Source organism: Schistocerca serialis, chromosome 2 (genome assembly GCF_023864345.2).
Source record: "Schistocerca serialis cubense isolate TAMUIC-IGC-003099 chromosome 2, iqSchSeri2.2, whole genome shotgun sequence".
NCBI lineage: Eukaryota > Metazoa > Arthropoda > Insecta > Orthoptera > Acrididae > Schistocerca > Schistocerca serialis.
Genome location: NC_064639.1, coordinates 169,761,606 through 169,775,470, shown reverse-complemented (window position 1 = coordinate 169,775,470; position 13,865 = coordinate 169,761,606). Strand labels below are relative to the sequence as shown.

At 44.2% G+C, this 13,865-nt stretch overlaps 1 protein-coding gene across 1 annotated transcript in view; it reads left to right on the top strand.

The window, feature by feature from the left end:
- Window positions 1–13,865, top strand: part of LOC126456881 (phosphoinositide 3-kinase adapter protein 1) — a 474,593-nt gene that overhangs the window by 212,124 nt on the left and 248,604 nt on the right. The window lies entirely within an intron of this gene.

Below are 13,865 nucleotides of genomic sequence, written 5' to 3'. Positions count from 1 at the left end.
TAACGCTTTTCTGAGCATTTTAAAAGTGCGAAAATAAGATTTGTACTGGTAAAAAATAAAACTTCCATGTGCACAACAATCTTCTGTTTCGTGTTTTATTAGTCAAGTTAAATATTATTTCTCAATTTGTGATCCATTACAAAAAAAGAAAGTACAGTAACGTAAACAGTGGCAAATTTCGACTACAGAATGGTTGAAAAGAGAAAAAAACTTTATTTTAACTTACAGTTTCCCAAACTGTCCACAGCTTTGAAAGATTTTCGCTGTACGTTCCTGCTCCCCTTCTTTCCTTGCTTTGGTGTCTGGAGTCCCACCACGAAGCAGTCAAGATTCCACATATTCTGAGATATCAAAACGGTTCAGTGATGAGCCATTCAGCATCAGAAAAACTAGTAAGAAACGGTTTTTGTTAACAGAGAGGCTCTACCGTCAGGAATGATCAGATTCATTTGGGAAAGCCCTATTTCGCATTTACCACATGACGCTGGAATTGTCTTGTTGGTAATCGTCAACGGAAGCAGATTTGTCGTACACTTTCATTTTTTTTTTTTTTTTAAATTTCCACAAAAGTTCTGACAACTCTCAAAAATATACTCACAACATCTTTAATCGTATGTCGTTTGTTGAACTGAAAGCAAACTGCAAGTGAACCAACATCTTATTCCACAAAAGCATTACCTGTGATGTCTTTGGATGAAGTGCTTGCGCCAACTATACGGACTGAAGTGGCCAAAGCTGCATCATCACCACTCTGCATTCTCTTTTCAATCGCTTGTGAAAGGTTGCCTTAAGAGTCAGCCAGATTAATGGACAGTTCTTTACGTCGTCTACATAAAGTAGAATCTAGGCTCGCACCAGCTAGATATAGTTGTACACGGCTCGAACCGCAACAAAACTTCTGTCTTACCACACGTCTTAAAATCTGCGGATCTACTTTTTTTTGTTTTCAGTAGAAGTAGCGGTATGGGGTGTAACGTCCCCTTAGAAAAATTAATGAATTACAGTGCTGGTAAACTTCTTACATTATTTGCTTTTCAAACAGCTGAGCAAAATTGAATGTACTCAGACATTACTCTCTTTACTTATTCTGATCAACACTTAACTGACACACAATATTTTTAGCGCAACGCAATCTGACTTTCAAAAATCCCTACAAAAGAATGGCCCTGACTAACAATAACCTATACCTTTCATGAATCACTTACCTCACAAAAATCTTCGTTACTCGAACTACTGCAATACAGCGAGCGCCACTACTGCCAGCTAAACAAAAGATTCTAACTACTGAAGGGACTAACTACTGATAGGCATAGTTAGCGAATGAAAGATTTTGATAACAAACAGTGTATTTACCTTAATAGTGTTCAAAGGTCATTATATATATATATATAATCAGTTAATGACATCCAGTCTTACAAATATACTGTCTCTGATGGACACACGTCCAGATCATCCGCTCTCAAAACTCCGCCATCTCTCTCTCCACATCCACCACTGCTGGCGGCTCACCTCCAACTGCGCAACGCTACGCGCTGTTAACAGCCAACTGCCCAACACTACAATAGCAAATTCCAACAATTCCATCGACTACAGAATGGTGAAAAAGAGGAAAAAACTTATTTTAACTTACAGTTTCCCAAACTGTCCACAGCACACAGCACAGCCACTGATTTTCATACTGAGCGCGGTGGCGTTACCAATCAATATAAGAACCTAAACAGCCTACTTACAGGGGTACCGGCTGGGACTATTGATATACTTTTAAAATGTTGGTATATTGGATTCCCGATACTTTTAAAAATATCATTATCGAGACAGCGATATATCAACGGAAACAATGTCGACGTACCACGCAAAAAAATATATCGGCTGCACATTGTAAATATACCGCCAGTTTTAGAGATGTATATTTAAGTATTGATATATTATTAGATATTCTGTATATCAACAAGCTAGCAGCCTGCTTATCCCCCTAAGAGCAAGAACTGAAACGAAACCGATGCACGTTCACTCTTGGCGATAGCCACCTCGCTAACAATGGTAACTGCAGGTAAGTCCGATGGTCCGTCGTTCGGTTTCGTCACATATCGGATTTTACCCGAACACTTGGGTTTCATCTCTGCAAATGCCAACGACCTAGTAGCTGTAGCCTGAAAATTGCTTAGTGAAGTTAAACAATGCGGTTTCTGTTGGCAGCGCCGACTACTGATTACGTCAGCATTTCCCCTCACACGTCTCCGCCCACAGCAAAGAGCAATCTTGTCATTTAGATTTTTGTTCATCAGTTTCAACAAATGTTTTCAAAGAACGCCGATGTGAAGAAATAGCACACTGTTTACGTTATAAACTGTTTAACGGAACTAGTGTGCTGTTTCTTCAGATTGTATATCTTGTTATTCCATTCACCCCCCCCCCCACCCAACCACCCCCACACCACCCCCCTACGGTGCAATCGCACTTCTTCTTTGTGCCGTCTAGACGGGTAGCATTCATCTCATGCTAGGTGAGGAGAACCCTACGTCATAGTGATGTAACGCTACGTCATCGTCAGGTAAATAAACCTAAATCGACTTCATGAGTAAGTATGTCGATCTTTGCAGTTGTACCACAGAGGTTGCACGGTAACGTGAAAGCTAAACGTAAATACATGTGTAGAAACGAAGTTACAGCAGTAGTGTGGTATGCTCATCCCTGTTGAATTACTTATTAAGCGTAATCGCAACAATTTTGGATGTTATTGTTTGTTTCTTGATGTAATGAATGTCTGAACGAAGGAACTATAACAAAAACGAAAGTCAAAACAGAGTCTAGTCATTTAAAAAAAAATCCAATTAATTGTGCATAGCCAGCCGAAGTGGACGAGCGGTTCTACGCGCTACAGTCTGGAACTGCGCGACCGCTACGGTCGCAGGTTTCGAATCCTGCCTCGGGCATGGGTGTGTGTAATGTCCTTAGGTTAGTTAGGTTTAAGTAGTTCTAAGTTCTAGGGGACTGATGACCAAAGAAGTTAAGTCCCATAGTGCTCAGAGCCATTTGAACCATTTTTTTGAATTGTGCATAAATCATGTGGATAGAAACGTGAAATAGAGGGAAATCAAAGTGTTTCGTATTTTTATAAAAGCCAGTGAATTGTACATAATTCTTCTGGGCAGAAACGTGAAACTGAGAAATTAACGTGGTTCCAAAGATAATTCCGAATTTTGCTGGAATTTTAATTTTGCCTTCATGTTGTAGATGAACACAGAAACTTTTGCTCTTCAGAAATAAATTATTGCTGATGATTACAATGTACTGACCTGTTATAAAACATGTCATTATTTTTCTTTATACGTTGTATATTGTGAAAAAACAATGACATGCAAGTCACATTTACCATCATTTTAAGCAAGTGAAAGCAGTGAGTGCTGTCGCCATTTTCAGCTACTTTTTGTGTGACTCTTAGGCAATGTGGAAATAGCTACAGTAATCATTCCAAACACCCCTAAAATTTATACCATGTCTATTGAGAGAATAAACAAACACAGTATTCCACCATCGCATTTGAAACATCACGTAGTGCTGCTAAAAGCTGTGGGCTGTTCAGGTTATTTTGTTACTGTGTTCAACATCATTTGGCAACTACTAGGAAACTTACACTTTTTTATAGTTGATACTGATTAAATATTGAAATGTGAGTAACAATTGTAGACGCAATATCATTGTTTTTTTCACAGTATACAGCGTATAAAGAAAAATAATGACATGTGTTATAAACAGGTTACACTCTACATTATAATCATCAGTAATAGTTTATTTGTGAAGAGAAAAATTTCCTGAGTTGATCTGCAACATGATGGCAAAATAAAAATTCCAGCAACATTCGGAATTATCTTGGGAACCACATTAATTTCTCGGTTTAACGTTTCTGGCCAGAAGAATTTTGTAAATCCATTACTAAACACTTTAATTTTACGTTTCTATCCACATGATTTATGCACAATCAATCGGATTTTTTTTTACTTTCGTTGTGGTTATGGTTCCTTCTTTCAGGTATTCGTCATGTTCATGAAACACACAATAACATCCTACATTCTTGGGAATAGAGCTTAATAATTAATAATGCACGTTTCTGTCGGCACCATCATGCACAATTTTGAAATACCCAATAACATCGCAAATTCCTTGGATTACAGCTTGATAATTAATTATTTCATGCTTCTGTCCACATGATTTATGGACGATTCATCGGATTAAAAAAAACTGCACGCGTTTCATTTTTTACTTTCGTTATGGTTCCTTTGTTCAGAGATTCATTACGTTCAAGAAACACACACTAACATCCAAAATTGTTAGGATTCCAGCTTAATAACTAATTCAACTGGGCTGAACATACCACACAATTACTGTACTTCGTTTCTACACGTGTATTTACATTTAGCTTTGACGTTACCGTGCAACCTCTGTGGTACATCACCAAAGATCGATATGCGTACTCCATGAAGCCGATTTAGGTTTATTTACGTCACGATGAAGTAGCGTTACGTCACTATGACGTAGGGTTCTCCTCACCTAGTGTGAGATGAATGCCCCTTCTAGACTTACTTGTTTCACACACTGAAAGAGAGAGATTGTACGTGATGGCAGCTCCAAAAGTAGTAAGTCTCCTTCACACAGTGAAAGTAATATTATGTTCTAGAAAAATTTCAGAGGAACACTTCGAATACACTCCTGGAAATTGAAATAAGAACACCGTGAATTCATTGTCCCAGGAAGGGGAAACTTTATTGACACATTCCTGGGGTCAGATACATCACATGATCACACTGACAGAACCACAGGCACATAGACACAGGCAACAGAGCATGCACAATGTCGGCACTAGTACAGTGTATATCCACCTTTCGCAGCAATGCAGGCTGCTATTCTCCCATGGAGACGATCGTAGGGATGCTGGATGTAGTCCTGTGGAACGGCTTGCCATGCCATTTCCACCTGGCGCCTCAGTTGGACCAGCGTTCGTGCTGGACGTGCAGACCGCGTGAGACGACGCTTCATCCAGTCCCAAACATGCTCAATGGGGGACAGATCCGGAGATCTTGCTGGCCAGGGTAGTTGACTTACACCTTCTAGAGCACGTTGGGTGGCACGGGATACATGCGGACGTGCATTGTCCTGTTGGAACAGCAAGTTCCCTTGCCGGTCTAGGAATGGTAGAACGATGGGTTCGATGACGATTTGGATGTACCGTGCACTATTCAGTGTCCCCTCGACGATCACCAGTGGTGTACGGCCAGTGTAGGAGATCGCTCCTCACACCATGATGCCGGGTGTTGGCCCTGTGTGCCTCGGTCGTATGCAGTCCTGATTGTGGCGCTCACCTGCACGGCGCCAAACGCGCATACGACCATCATTGGCACCAAGGCAGAAGCGACTCTCATCGCTGAAGACGACACGTCTCCATTCGTCCCTCCATTCACGCCTGTCGCGACACCACTGGAGGCGGGCTGCACGATGTTGGGGCGTGAGCGGAAGACGGCCTAACGGTGTGCGGGAGCGTAGCCCAGCTTCATGGAGACGGTTGCAAATGGTCCTCGCCGATACCCCAGGAGCAACAGTGTCCCTAATTTGCTGGGAAATGGCGGTGCGGTCCCCTACGGCACTGCGTAGGATCCTACGGTCTTGGCGTGCATCCGTGCGTCGCTGCGGTCCGGTCCCAGGTCGACGGGCACGTGCACCTTCCGCCGACCACTGGCGACAACATCGATGTACTGTGGAGACCTCACGCCCCACGTGTTGAGCAATTCGGCAGTACGTCCACCCGGCCTCCCGCATGCCCACTATACGCCCTCGCTCAAAGTCCGTCAACTGCACATACGGTTCACGTCCACGCTGTCGCGGCATGCTACCAGTGTTAAAGACTGCGATGGAGCTCCGTATGCCACGGCAAACTGGCTGACACTGACGGCGGCGGTGCACAAATGCTGCGCAGCTAGCGCCATCCGACGGCCAACACCTCGGTTCCTGGTGTGTCCGCTGTGCCGTGCGTGTGATCATTGCTTGTACAGCCCTCTCGCAGTGTCCGGAGCAAGTATGGTGGGTCTGACACACCGGTGTCAATGTGTTCTTTTTTCCATTTCCAGGAGTGTATTTATCGAAAATTGGGAAGAAATATATTTTATAATAAAATAATCGGCACTTGATATTGTCATTTCGATTAAGATATATCGATATCAACTTGAAGTTTGTATGCCTTATATACACTGATGTTTGTTGAAAAAATCGATACATAGATATTCTTACAACAGCTCTAGTACCGGCGCGTACAGTCACAAACGAAGCACTGATTACAACAAAGTATTTTTACAGACACATGTCGTTCACGGTCAACTCTCGTTGCCGCAACTGCATTGTTGCTCAAGTGCGTAATTTCAGAATTAAAGTGCAGAAGTTATTATTCCGAACGATGAGGGATGGGCCGTCACCAGATCTGTGGCAGCTGTCACGTGCATCCCAGTTTTGACAGTTCCAGCAGTGGTGGACGTGGCTCGGACACACACATCGGCATTATGGCGCCTGCCTATTGTTTACGTTGCGATGCAGCGGCGATAGGAAGCGACGTCACAAAGGCGCGAGGCGTCTGCGGCGGCGGGCGAGGCGGAGCGTCACATCCGCATTCCGACGCCGGCGGCGGCGCCGGCGCCCCGTCTGGCCGCTGCTGGCACGCGCCCAGCCATCGCGGCCCAGACTACGGTGTACTGTAGAGCAGACACCAACACCAGCACCAGCACTTGCAGCCGAGCCACCTCGCGCCGCCTGTGCCGATTGCATCGTCTGGGCGCCGCGCCGTCGCTCGCTTTCACTTTCGCACGGGGCGTCACACTCCGGCGGTCTGGAGACAGGTGGCGCGTGACCGAAGCGGACGGCCGCGTGTCCACGTTTCGCCCTCAAGGTAGTAAACAGGGGCCCCCAGACAGGCGACCGCGGATTGTAGCGCAGATACACAGTTCTAACAACAGCTAAACACGACGATGACGGTGGTGATGACAATGATGATATACACATTTCCTGAGCAAAAGTATCCGGACGCACGACCCGATCGGTCTAACGCACGGCTTTCCGGAGCGGGAAGAAGCGCCTGGCTCCGGCGGACTTGTGTTGAGGTCCGGTGAGTCGGCCAGTCTGTGGATGGCTTTTAGGCGGTTTTTTTCCATCTGCCTCGGCGAAAGCGGACTGGTTCCCCTTATTCCGCCTCAGCTACACTATGTTGCCGATTACTGCGCAAACAAATTCTCCACGTACGCGTACACCACCATTACTCTACCACGCAAACATAGGGACTACACTCGTCTGGTGTAAGACGTTCCCTGGGAGGGGGGGTGGGGGGGGGGTCCACCGGTGGCCGAACCGCACAATAACCCTGGGTTCGGTGTGGGGCGACGGACGGGTGAACTGGACTACGTTAGTCGTCCTGGGGTTGTGGACCACTGCGGCTGCGGCGGGGACGGAATCTCTCCGTCGTTTCTAGGTCCCCGGTTAACATACAACATACATACAACATCCGGACGCATTGGTGTAATGTGGAATTCACCACTAGATGTAGCGAGAGGGCCCCGGAGTGGCCGAGCGGTTCTAGGCGCTACAGTCTGGAACCGCGCGACCACTACGGTCGCAGGTTCGAATCCTGCCTCGGGCATAGGTGTGTGTGTCGTCCTTAGGTTAGTTAGGTTTAAGTAGCTCTAAGTTCTAGGGGACTGATGACCTCAGAAGTTGTCCCATAGTGCTCAGAGCCATTTTTTGTAGCGAGAGGTGGACTCGCCAGGGAGTATTGTTTTGTCAGCAAAGAATGAGAATCTGCAGAACCGGTCGGTAAGGAGAAATCAGTGAACTCGGACGTGGACCAGTCGTCACCTGACTGACAAACCTGTTACGCACATTTCAACCCTTCTAAAGCTACTATTTTAGCGAGGTCACTTTCTACAGCAGTCAGATAGGGAGCTGCGGTTTTAACCACCAGCTGAAAAAAAAGAACTCTACCGGTTTCAGTCTTGCAATCCATCATCATAGAAAAGGTAAAAACATCAGTTCGAAAAGGAAATGATCTTTCTCTTAGACCCGGGCTCAGTGGTCGAGCGGTTCTAGGCGCTTCAGTCTGGAACCGGGCGACCGCTACGGTCGCTGGTTCGAATCCTGCCTCGGGCATGGATGTGTGTGATATCCTTAGGTCAGTTAGGTTTAAGTAATTCTAAGTTCTAGGGGACTGATGACCTCAGATGTTAAGTCACATAGTGCTCAGAGCCATTCGAACCATTTTCTCTTAGATTGTTCGAAAGTCCACAACATTACGGTAAGTATACGTTCCCATCTATCATCAAGATGGTTTTCTCTGTTTGTATTATTGTAAGAATAATCTGACGCTGAAACTTCCTGACAGATTAAAACTGTGCGCCGGACCGAGAATCGAACTCGGGACCTAATCTTGCTCTTTGGCGTGGTATGCGATAGGGTTGCTGATTATATGTATATAGTTTCCAATAAGTATCGATTCATATAGGCGGTATTTTACCCGCCTATATATCGATATCAAAACGGAAATAACGAGTGTCGATATTTTTATTTTGTTATACGTTTTTTTCATAATTTTTAGAAAATATTTGATGTTCTTTTGCAACTGTAGGAGGACATAATTTTGCTATCGCTGTCTGAAGGAACTTACTACTTCGAGTTTTCATCACCCCCAATCTTTCTCTTTGACCGTGTGAAACAGTTATATGTGGCACAAATGAAGAACTCCGGCTGCACGGGAATGTGGCGGTTTGAATGGTATAACAAGATTCCGATGTGAAGAAACTGCACACCAGTTGCTTTAAAACACAATTTTTAATGCACGTAGTGTGCTATTTCTTCACATCGATATTCTTCAAACACAGTTGCTGAAAATGATAAACAGAAACCTAAATGACAAGATTGGTCGATCTCGTGCGCGGGTACGTGCGAGAGGAAATGCTGACGTAATCGTCAACCACAACGTTTTACTCCGCCACTCAGTTTTGTCACAACTATTGCTAGGTTGCTGGCGTTTGCGGAAATGAAAACAGAAAAAAAAACAGGAACTTCATCATGAAGTGTTCCGGACAAATCGGATATGTCACGAAACAGAACGCTGGATCCATCGGACACCTTTTGTTGTGCCACTTACCTGCAGTTGCCGTTATTAGCAAAGTGGTTATCGCCAAGCTTCAACGTGTGTTCGCCAAGCTTCAACGTGTGTCTTTTTCCTTTCAGTTCTTGCTCTAAGTGGCAGGCAGGCTGCTAGGTTGTAGACTTGCAGAATATCCAATAATAAATCAATACTTAAATATACGGACCTAAAACCAGCAGTATATTTACAATGTGCAGCCGATATTTTTATAGGCAGGTACTTCATTTTTTTTCCCGCCGATATATCGATATATCAATAGTCTTCTCCGATGTATCGATAGTCGGTAATGATATTTTTTAAGCACTGTTATATCGAAATCCCGATTTTTAAAAATATCAGAAATCCTAGTATGCGTCATATAGTAATGTGCACTTATTGTAACATTGTGTACTTGCGAGTCGCCTAAGAAAAAGATGAATTGCTGTTCCATCCGATGTTTTTTGTCTTTTCTTCTTGTGATGATGGTCTGAGAGACCAAAACCGGTAGAGAATAAACGTTTATTATTACAGCTGATGACTCAAAATTTAGTTCCTTCACTTTCTAAAGCTAAAGATGTACCTGTAAAACGGAAAAGCGAAGGAACAATCACAGCTTACCCGAGGCCAGGCAGGCTTAATTACTGCTCAGCGTGGTCGTAAATAAACAGTATGTAATCAGCGTAAGGAATCACTTGTGAATTCCAAAGTACTACCAACAGTCCAGCTAGCACAATGACTGAGCGTAGGGAATTAAAAAGAATGGGATACAATGGTCGGTTCAAATGGTTCAAATGGCTCTGAGTACTATGGGACTTAACTTCTGAGGTCATCAGTCCCCTAGAACTTAGAACTACTTCAACCTAACTATCCTAAGGACATCACACACATCCATACCCGAGGCAGGATTCGACCTTGCGACCGTAGTGGTCGCGCGGTTCCAGACTGTAGCGCCTAGAACCGCTCGGCCACCCCGGCCGGCTATAATGGTCGGGCAGCTGCTCATATGCCACACTTGTGAGCAGTCGCTGTTAAGCGACGCTTGAGATGGTCTAAGACCGACGCCACTGGAGAATGTATAACCGGAAACGAGTGATTTTAACTGATGAATCACGCTACACCACGTAGTAATCCGATCTAAGAGTTTGGTTTTACCGAATGCCCGGAGAACGTTATCTGGCGTTATGTGTAGTGGCAACAGTGAAGTACGGCGGAAGTGGTGTTAAAGTTTGGGAATGTCTTTCGTGGTTACGGTCTAGACCCTTACTGCGCTCAAGAAAATGCTAAATACGTCAGGATTTGAACAAATTTTACTACGTACTCTGTACAGTATAGGAACAGTCAAGAGACGATGAGTCCTTGTTTCAACGCGACAATGAACCTTGTCATAAAGCAGCATTTGTGATGCAATGGTTGGTGCACAGTAACATTCCTTAGCCTGCTCAGACTACCACCTGAAACCCATGGAATACGTTTTGGATGAGTTGGAACGACGACTTCCCTCCAGATCAAAGCGCTCAACACCGTTGTCGCCTCTGGTTTCGGCTCTTGGGAAAGAATGGGCTGCCATTACTACACAGACAATCACAACAACTCATTGTCTCCGGCAGCATCAAGCTGTCATAAGGCGAAGGGCGAAAACACTCCATATTAGTGTCCACTAATAGTTGTCCAGATACTTTTGATCCGAGAGCGTGTGTCCTAAGTGCACATTCCCTCTAAGCACGCAACAGCGCGGTAAAGTGAATGGGAAAAGTTCCAAATGGCTGGACGTAGTACAGTGCTTACATCAGTAACAACAGCAAGCAAATTATCATCGCGTGAGGTTCTTCATGTGCGTCCGCTGCTTCGTATATGTTGTACTCACGGAAGAAACTTGGCGTCAAACATAAACCAGGTGGCAGGAAGTGAACACCTTACCACTGAAAGTAGTTGCTGTTAAGAAGTTCCTTGCTTGCACCCAGCAACTACACAGCCTCGACACAGCGCCAAATAGGGTTTAGGCAAGATCTAGCGAAAGTTTCCTTTAAAAATTATTTCATTTGATTTTGAACTCGTATTTGCTTGGTTGGTTGGTTGTAACTTTGCTGCTGTTTAGCTTTGATTGACTTTGCCCGTTTCCAACAGTGAGAGAAACTGTCCATTTCCAACAGTGAGAGAAACTAAATACTTCTGCCTGTGAGAATACAACGTGAAGTTGGCCTTGCTTCTTTCCAAAAACGTGCAAACTGATTAGATCCTGGATTTTACTATTAGTCTCTTTAATTAAACAAAGTGCCCCCTGTGCATTAAATGATCTGCTTAATAATGCTGTTCATGAAATGATTCAAGTGCGTTGATAATTTTCGTAGCATACTGATCCTGAAATGAAAATATCTTACCTAGTAATGTAACTTCTTAGAAACGCGGTGCTTGCTGCTCTCTGTACCAACTGCAAATTTCTAACTACAGTTGCTGAGAGGTTAGTGCAATGTTCCAGACAACAAGTAAACTATTCTATGCACATCATTGCGTGAGGCACTCTTGAAATGAAAATAACTTGGACTGAGGATATTTCTTTAACAAACTGTTTTGAAATTATCCGCTATATTATTATTTGTGTAAAATTTATGTTACAACACTTATTAAAATTGACAAAGGGCATTCTTGATGTCAAACACTTATTCTCACAAATGTCAGACAAATAATTGATAAACATGAAAAATATCTTACTGTGAAAATTATTCAATCTTTAATGGTTCAAATGGCTCTGATCACTACGGGACTTAACATCTGAGGCCATCAGTCCCCTAGAACTTAGAACTACTTAAACCTAACTAACCTAAGGACAGCACACAACACCCAGCCATCACGAGGCAGAGAAAATCCCTGACCCCGCCGGGAATCGAACCCGGGCGTGAGAAGCGAGAACGCTACCGCACGACCACGAGATGCGGGCGCGCGGTTCCGGACTGAAGCGCGTAGTTCCGCTTGGCCACCGCGGCTGGCCAATCTTTAACGAAAAATCTACAGTTCTGTGATACGGGTGTCTCATTCAACAATGGTACCAAACTACGTACGACTGCAACGCAACTAAATAAAAAATATTACCTTCCTTCCTCTTCATATGCTTATCTAATCTCATTACGTCTAATTTCATTCTAAATCACTAATTGAATCTTTCTCCTGTGTTTCACATTATTCAAACACAAATCATTTTACCTAAATACACACGCACGTAACTTCATGTCTACTTTGCCAGAAGTCCTCTGCTCAGCGTCTGTATCACTACTCTTCTAACGAAAGAACTCCTGCGCTCCGACACAGCTACTCTGACCAAAGACTGCGCGCGAATAATAAGCAATTCAGAATTGCCACTTAGTGTCTGAGACGTCCGAAGTTTGTACAAATTCCAGAAATTCAAAGAACAAACTACCGATAGACCTGTTTCACTGCGGCAAAAATATACGGCACCACAGATTAGCAACAGGAATATTGTACTACTTCACTTCTGTATGAAGATGAAGCGTAACAATAGTTTAGTACAGTACTGAATCCAGTAATGAATGTCAGCATGTCCAGTTTGGCTCGTCTGAGGGACGACTGTCGATGATTCCTGAAGCGGTCTTTAGGTGCTGCTGGTACTGTAACTGATCTGCGATGATAGTGACGGAGAGGAGCCGAGTGCGCGGTTATAATGGATGAGGATGGGCGTGCTCTTGGGAACTGCTTGAGTCACGTACGACGGAAGCATAAAACAGGCCTTGTCGAGTGACACCAACTCTGCAGGCTGGCTTTAGTTGCGCTTGGCGCACTTCTATGCAGGCAGTCTTTCGTATCTTCCTGGGGACATAGCAGTATCACGAGAGACTAAACAACACGAAAAGAAGAAAACGGTCATTATGGGTGAAAACATGGATGAGCAGACTGGAAGACAGAGCAAGTTTGACTTTCCTTTTAAAATCTCTTCTTAGAGGATCATTACTCGCTTCGAAACTGACAGAGGATGATGGACAATAATTGTCGACTCGTACTGGATCCTGTGCAGCAGAAATTAACGAGGGAGAATGTTATTATGAGAAAAGCACTTACTTCTTCCTAAAAGTCTTCCGCTACTTCCCATCCCACTCATGAGTCGAAGTCTGTCTAAAAGCTATAATTTTGGCAGGTAAACATCCTCAATGCCAGCACCGCTTCTTTTCGCAGTCTCAATGACACGATTCTGTCTGTTGTGCTGTGAACGCGGATCTTTTATGTTTTTTTTTCCCCACTGCTGTTAACTGCGACCTGCACTGTTTTAACATTCAGCGTATTTTATTTAACGCTGCATCATGTTTTTACCCGTCTGACAATCCTTAATTCTCATGTCAGAAAGTCTCGGCTTAAGTTCATATTGTTAACACATTCATGTTCTTTGCGCTCAGTTGCCATGTTCTAGCTTCTTTGATCTTGAAATCACTCTGTCAGAGCGCCGTGGGAACTGTGAAGTGCACGGCTGCAGGCCTTTTCACTGCCTGCAAGCACACTTGTAACTGAACGCTACGGCTTCTACCGGCAGCGTTCGTCTATCATTGTATGCGCCTTCACGCACGAATATAGACTTCCGTTTGAATTCGTGAAACATGCAGGAGCAGAGTGACGTTAGCGAGTTAAGTCAGTCTGTACAACTCGACGGATCCCTGCGGTACCTTCGAAACGGCCCTTAGAAAAATTAATGAATGACTGTGCTGAT